The sequence below is a fragment of the Oncorhynchus mykiss genome, chromosome 6 (genome assembly GCF_057628025.1).
Source record: "Oncorhynchus mykiss isolate SJ-2025 chromosome 6, ASM5762802v1, whole genome shotgun sequence".
In the NCBI taxonomy this organism is placed as follows: Eukaryota; Metazoa; Chordata; class Actinopteri; order Salmoniformes; family Salmonidae; genus Oncorhynchus; species Oncorhynchus mykiss.
In genome coordinates this window covers 41,435,001-41,442,956 of record NC_143027.1, presented here as the reverse complement: position 1 = coordinate 41,442,956, position 7,956 = coordinate 41,435,001, and the positions used below count along the sequence as shown (strand labels likewise).

Genomic DNA, 7,956 nt, shown 5'->3' with positions numbered 1-7,956 from the left:
AACCCGTGTTAGAGAGAGAGAGGGGGGGGGGGACATTTGCATGGTCTTTGGGAATATTACACTGCCAGAGGCTTGTTCAGTACAACTGAGAGGGAAACGATTGCTGTTTTACTTCTGGTCTTCCCTCCACTGCTTATTCAAGATAAATAAATGAAGGACTGTGGTGTATTAAAACATTTTCTCATTAGATCGGTATTTTTATTCTCAATGTATTTTATATTATCCACCATTTCTACTATCATTATTTTATATAGCGGCATTAGATGAACTGTTTATAATTGTAGAGAACGAGTCAGAAGAATGGGGAGATCCAAACCAAGCAGTCAGGTAATTGAATCGTCCTAACCGACTTTTTCTCATTTTAGATAAAATACGACGTTACTGACAACAAGGGAAGATAATCCATCTGACGACATATTTGGTGAAATTGAAGTTTCAAAGGAAATGGGAAGTAAGAGCTGAGTGAAATATCGCCATGGGAGAAAAGTAATAATTCAATTAAGTCAGATAAAAATTAAGAGTCAGATTCAAGTTATGACAGGCTTTATGAATAATTCAGCTGGCGTTTATTTCCCAGGAAGTCAGCTGTAAAATATATTATTCTTGCCGAGGTCCCCCTTCTCCCGTATACTCTACATTTAATCTTCACCAATATTGATGGATAGCATTATAAAATAAACTAATTAAATCTGAAAAGCAAAATGAATTGTGTCGATATTTCATCCCCTCTGTCTGCATCATTACAGAGCAAGACCCAGACAATTTTTCACCATCAAAATATTAAAAGCATAAATCAAAGGTCATAGGAGGAGAAAAAAAAAACGATATCGGCTTGAAAGTTATTGTTTTAACAGAATGACAAAATCATTAGAATCAAATTTATGACCCAGGGTGGCAGTCCTTTATATTATCTAGTGTTGGTACGTCACTGTAATATCCCATGGCTCTCACTCTCTCTCATCCACTCAGTGGTGCTGTGGCAGAAACTAATCCCATTTCTATCCTTCTCTTACTGTAACTGGAGGGCTCTGTTTAAGGAGATGGGCCTCCTTCCCTCTGGCCCCATTGGCAAATTGGTCTTCCGGAATTCCCACAGCCATATCCCACAAATTCCACTCATCCGTTATCGTGGGAGGTAGCTGGCTAGATCTGGATTTGATGGATACTTTTTTGTTACATACAAAAAAAAGGGTTTTATGGTGCAAAAATGGCACACGTTTTAACTGTGTTCCTACGGTTAGTTGTGAAATGTGTGTTGATCATTTCCTGTGTCTCTGTGAAGACTGGCATGGAGTGGTTAATGGGGAAAAGAGGGGTACTGTACAGTGCATCCGGAAAGTATTTAGATCCCTTCCCTTTTTCCACATTTTGCTGCACTGAAAAAAATGTTTCATCAATCTACACACAATACCCCATAATGACAAAGCAATATTTTTTTTGTTGTAAAAAATAAATACCTTATTTAGATACGTTTTCAGACCCTTTCCTATGAGACTTGAAATTGAGCTCAGGTGCATCCTGTTTCCATTGATCATCCTTAAGTTGATTGGAGTCCAACTGTGGTAAATTCTATTGAGTGGACATGATTTGGAAAGGCACACACCTGTCTATATAAGGTCCCACAATTGACAGTGCATGTCATAGCAAAAACCAAGCCATGAGGTCGAAGGAATTGTCTGTAGAGCTCTGAGGCAGGGTTATGTAGATGCACAGATGTGGGGAAGGGTACCAAAAAATTTCTGCAGCATTGAAGATCTCCAAGAACACCGTTGCCTCCATCATTTTTAAATGGAAGAAGTTTGGAACCATTAAGACCTCTTCCTAGAGCTGGCCAAACTGAGCAATCAGGGGAGAAGGGCCTTGGTCAGGGAGGAGACCAAGTACCCGATGGTCACTCTGACAGAGCTCCAGAGTTCCTCTGTGGAGATGGGAGAACCTTCCAGAAGAACAACCATCTCTGGAGCACTTCACCAATCAGGCCTTTATGGTAGAGTGGCCAGACAGAAGCCACTCCTCAGTAAAAGGCACATGACAGCCCACTTGGAGTTTAACAAAAGGCACCTAAAATACTCTCAGACCATGAGAAACAAGATTCTCTGGTCTGATGAATCCAAGATTGAACTCTTTGGCCTGAATGCCAAGCGTCACATCTGGAGGAAACCTGGCACTATCCCTAAGGTGAATCATGGTAGTGGCAGAATCATGCTGTGAAGATATTTTTCAGCGTCAGGGACTGGGAGACTAGTCAGGATCGAGGGAAATATGAACGGATCAAAGTACAGAGAGATCCTTGATGAAAACCTGCTCCAGAGCTCTCAGGACCTCAGACTGGGGCGAAGGTTCACCTTCCAATAGGACAACGACCCTAAGCACACAGCCATGACAACACAGGAGTGGCTTCGGGACAAGTCTCTTAATGCCCTTGAGTGGTTCAGCCAGAGCCTGGACTTGAACCCAATCGAACATCTCTGGAAACACCTGAAAATAGCTGTGCAGTGACGCTCCTCATCCAACCTGACAGCGTTTAAGAGGATCTGCAGAGAATAATGGGAGAAACTCCCCAAACACAGGTGTGCCAAGCTTGTAGCGTCATACCCAAGAAGACTCGAGGCTGTAATCGCTGCCAAAGGTGCTTCAACAAAGTACTGTAAAGGGTTGGAAATGCTTGTGTAAATGTAAAAATTTAAACCTGTTTTTGCTTTTCAGTTATGGGGTATTGTGTGTAGATTATTGAAGAAACACAATTGAATCAATTTTAGAATAAGTCTGAAACATAACAAAATGTGCAAAAAGTCAAGGTGTCTGAATACTTTCCAAAGATACTGTATGTGTGAACATTTATCATAATCGAGCTAAAAGAGTGTGGATTCTTACGTGGAAAAATACTGTTAAACAGCTCTCAGCAACTGATTGAAGATTCCTCTACTGGCCTCAAATTCAAATCTGGTCCTCGAAGCCAGTTTCTTTGCTTTTTAAAATGATTCCCCTGTAATCAGGGAATGATTTAGACCTGGGACACCACGTGGATGCAATTAATTATCAGGTAGAACAGGAAACTAGCAGTAGTCTGACACTCGTTAGTGTAAAACCTGAATAATCCTGCTACTGTTGAATAATCCTGCTACTGTATGAAACTACTGTATTTTTTATCTGACACACTTATAGCCTAATCCCTAGGATTACATTTACAAATTAAATCATTCAGTCAAAACATGCACATTCAAGTTTCACTCATTTATCTATTCCTCTGTGTCTGTTCTCTGTTTCTCTGCCGGTCTCTCACTTTCTCTAGCCCTGTTTATATCTGGTTCTGACATGCAACCGTTGTCTTGATCTTATCCACATTCTGATTGTGCCTACATTTATAGACCGGTGTTGACGATTAAAAGACGCCTTGTGATTAGATTGTGATCAGATCGTATAAATGTAAACAGACAAGCTCAGGTCAAGATCAGGACATGATCAGGACGCATGGTGACTGAAGGTTTAAACAGGGCTTCTCTCTCTCTCGCTCCTTCCCTCTCTCTATTTGCCCCTCTCATTCGATGAACAGTGTCAGTGGTTTGTCACACTGAGAATCCCAATCCCAACTTTGAATTCACTGTAAGCTACGTTACCCAATATTACTCACGGTGGGATCAAAAAATATAATAATTGACCCACCCAGAAAAAAACACCTAAATAGCCTGCTGTGTCCTGCAGTTACAGTATTTTATATTCAAACAATGGATTGTTTTAATGAAGAGCTATTCCCATATTCCCCTCTGCATAAACCTCCCTACCTTAAAGCTTGTCACACTGTCTGATTATGATCAGCAGTTAATAGTACACTAGGTACAGTTCTAGACATAAAGCTGTCATTACACCAGACATAATCAGACACAGTGAAATGTCTGATCTTTACCCAGGCCTACCTATACATCTCTGTAGCCTAATGTGTCTGACTTGCTAAGTGGTAATACACAGTTGAGCCTGTTGAAAAAGAGGAATTGAACCCTGTCAGAACCCTCTCACACAGCAGACCCAGAGGACTCTACGACTCTAGCCCAATGATACGATAGACTTCTGTTTTCCCTTATAGTCCCAATCACTTACCATCTCCCACTGAAACCCAACTGTTTACGTTGCAGATAAAGAATAAGGCTTATAGACTGGAGAAGTTAAATTGCACTAAGCACCAAAGTATTGTTGGGTTCTTAACTTCCAATTGGATTTTCCGTGGGTATTTTACCCTGAAGCCTGGAATGATCTGCACGTGAGTATAATTCCTAGAGATAATGGAGGGTAAATCTAACCGGCGTTGATTGGGTCCTGATGGGGTCCAGCAGAAGGTTATTAGGAGGGCTCATTAGTGTACGACTGAAATGAAAGCAGGTCTTAGGTCTGATTCTGGCACTGACTGACTGGCATTTGTCTTCCAACCGGAGTCTTGCACAGTCTACTTTCAAAAGAGGGATTTTTCATTTGGCAGAGAGGGAGAGAGGCTTACTGTCAGCCTTATGGTCAGACAGTTAATTAGCATATATGTGAAGACCGGGGGATACCAAGTGAGTGTGTGAATGGGGGAGGGTATTGGCAGGTTGAAAGAGAGTGTGTGTGTGTGTCCAAAATGGTTTTAATTGTTTAAACTTGGCATATAGGGAAGGAGAGATAATGAGCAATAATCGTCTTTAATTGGCAGAGAAATATAATGATTCTAAATGTGTTTGTGAGGTAGTTATTGAGGAGATCCTTGCCAGGTAAAGCTCGACTCAATCTTCTCTCCAATTAGTTGCAATTCCATGTACAATACATCTGTCATGCGGAGTTAATGACGTGCTTCCGTCGACAACCCAACCTACCATGATCCTATGAAATGAATTCTGGATAACATGCACACCCCTTATCTCAACAAAGCAATGGAAAAACAAGAACAGCTACGCGATAACATCAAAGCAATGTATTTCCATTTTATTAATATTATTCATAGTTGCTCAGACACGTGTATGTACAAATACAGACCTTTTGATAATTTTTTGTCAGTTTTTCGTTCTTGTTTATATACTGGAAACAAAGCAGGTCGGTCGATACTTCTGCCCCCCAAAGAGGATCAGAGGAGAGGGGGAGAGCAGGGGGTGGGGGTGAGGAGGAGGGGTGAGGGGGAGAGTAGGGGGTGGGGTGGTTACAAGCACAAGAGGAGTACGCTCAATGGGATTTGATGCACACACAAATGAGTGGTTCTCGACACATGGGGAACGAGAGTAGGTGGAAATGTGCCCTACAGTCTGATCTAAGATCAGTCTAGCCAGTGTTTTAGTGTTTCCCTCTAATGGTTTAGGTTGAGCTAGGGAGAGGGTAAGCTGATCCTAGATCTGTGCCAACGGATAACTTCTACCCAGACCAAGTAGTGACTTAGCTAACATATGTAGTCTGGCTGCTAGGCTATGGTGAGGCGGGTGGGGGTTCAAATTCCAAAACAGGGAGAGAGTAAAGGCCCCTGGGTAACCTTTGTGCCGCCAGCACCCACTCCATGGTTGGGGAGGATGGCAGGGGGTGTTGAACACAGATGGTTCTGGCCTAAGGCATGGGAAAACCTATTTGTTGCCAAAGACAGTTTCCGTGTCTCCCATTCAATGCGGCAATAGTAAATGAGACACAAACCCTCATGCACATTCTTGTGTAAGATGCATTACGAATACACATACACACACATGCACACAAACTAGTTTGCACAGACAAGCCTCTTCCTCACACACAATGATGGAGACTCTCTCTCCCACACACACTGTACACAAAACACACTCACACATTAAACAGGGCATGAATAGTCAGAATGGACAAACTACAGCTACTTGGTAGAACAGTATAAAGTTACCAGAGGATTGATTCTCAAAGTTAAGGGGAAGAAAACAACAACTATCTCGACTACTAATGAGCGTCTCCCTCTGTAACTCCACCCCCCTCTATAACGCCACAACAAGCCTGCATTATGTACTGTACATGTCATCTGTTTCTGTAGCCACACAGCTCATCAGCCAGATGACCTCAATTTAATGGGATGCAAAACACACAACATGACAGTGGGGAATAAAAAGGGAGAATCCTACATTTAACAAAGTTCTAAAGAAAAACAAAACAAAACAAAAAAACGTTACCATTTTCATTTGTTTTTACATGTTTCGTTAACAAGTCCATGCGCATGCCACATATGAAACTGGCAAGATCCTTCCATTAAAAAAAAAACAACCAAAAGTCCAGCCATGGCAAAACTCTGGGTTGACCAACATGCTATCAAACGTTGAAGGCGAAAAAGCACAAACACTGTTAATCTGTTAATCTTGTCCACGTCTGTTCTGTTCTCTCGGTCTGTTCTGTGTGGATCCTTGTGACGAAGTGGTGACGGTGGCTGTTGATTGATTGGTTGAAACATAGCTATGCAGCAGGTGAGGCCCCCCATTGGCTTTAAGTCCAACCAGCTGTACACAGGTACGCACAGGTGCAAAGGTACACACCAGTACTCATGCACAAGTACACACAAGTAAGCACAGATGTGCACAGCTTGTAATTTCTAGGCATTGAAGATCACAGTTCACAATGCACTTTTCATGTGTATACTCCCAAATATCCAGAGATTCTACTGTATTCATTGTTTTGTTTTTTTAGAAAAGACATACGAATCAAATTAAAACTTTAATATCAAACACTATTTACATCAAGAGTTTTTGCTAACAATAATCATCATCATAACAATAATAATAGTTTTAACAATGAAGTGTCTATTTTTTTTTTTTTTTTTTTAATTTTGTCCTCCAGAAAGGTACAAAAACAGTAACTAATCTAACACTACTTGTTATATGGTTGACTACCTCAGGATACACGGTATCCAGTTAACAAGTTGATCCTCATTTCCCAAGTTAACGTGTGTACAGAATAAACCATGGTAATAATAGTAGCAATAATGATAAAGAGTAGTACGGGCAATTATTATAGAATACAATTAAAGCTGGTCTTCCCCAAAAAAAGTGTAGGCTATGACGTTGCTGATGAAAGGCGGCCATCTTGGATTGAACTGTGGCGTTCTGGTGAAAATTAGTACCTCAATAAATGGCGTCACCCCCCCCCCCCCAAAGATGAGCTGCTATTCTACTGTAATAGCATTGTTACCATAGTGTGAAAACAAATACGGCCGAAAGCACACACAACCCTTCAGGAGAAGAATATAGAAGGCAGCCGAGAAAAATCAATAACAGAATAAATCAAAACCAATCAAAACATGCCTTGGGGAGAACAGTAGTAGTTTAAGCATATGTGTATATGCCATTTTATCTAGTGTTTTTAAAAAGGTTGTATTGGGTGGTTTTTGTTAGGCACTCCAGTCATATATGCAGCTTGTTTCCTCCGTCACATCTCTTTCTTTCTCTCTCCTTCTCTCCTTATTTCTCTCTCCCCCATCTCCTTCACTCACCAGCCCTCACTAACTGCAAGGTCACTGATGCTTTAAAAAACCCTAGGGTGAAAGGTACACCCAACCCCCCCCCCCCCCCCCCCCCCCCTCCCCCCGGAGACCCCCCAGGCCTTCCACCATCTATTTTTAATACCAGAAAAAACTCCCTTTACTCCACAACATGGAGTCCGCATTCCTCTCATTTTGAACCTCATTAAAGAGTCACTAAAGCCCGTAACAGTAGGAGCGGTAACTAGGCATGCATCTCTCTCTCTGTCTCTCTCTCTCTCGCTCTCTCGCTCCGTCCTCTGAAAGGAAACCTGTGTCAACAGACCTAATTCATGTATCTGTAACAGTGTTTCCATTTTAAATCTCTCCAACTATGTTAATCTACCATCTGAGCCTGTGTGAGTCTAAGGAAGTTGAATGTCATTATAGAACAGTGCAATGTAGAAATACAGGATAAACAAAACGTGGCCTAAACTGCTCTGCATTCCAACTCGATGTTAAGGGATATTTTCTCTATTAAGATA

At 41.5% G+C, this 7,956-nt stretch overlaps 1 protein-coding gene across 2 annotated transcripts in view; it reads right to left on the bottom strand.

Annotated features, from left to right (window-relative positions):
• Positions 1 to 7,389: 7,389 nt before the first annotated feature.
• efna5b (ephrin A5b) overlaps positions 7,390 to 7,956 on the bottom strand; it is a 110,974-nt gene continuing 110,407 nt past the window's right edge. For both annotated transcript variants that reach the window (XM_036980123.2, XM_036980124.2), the window contains one exon: positions 7,390 to 7,956. This exon is cut by the window's right edge and continues 1,717 nt beyond it. The gene's annotated coding sequence lies outside the window, so the exon portion shown is untranslated.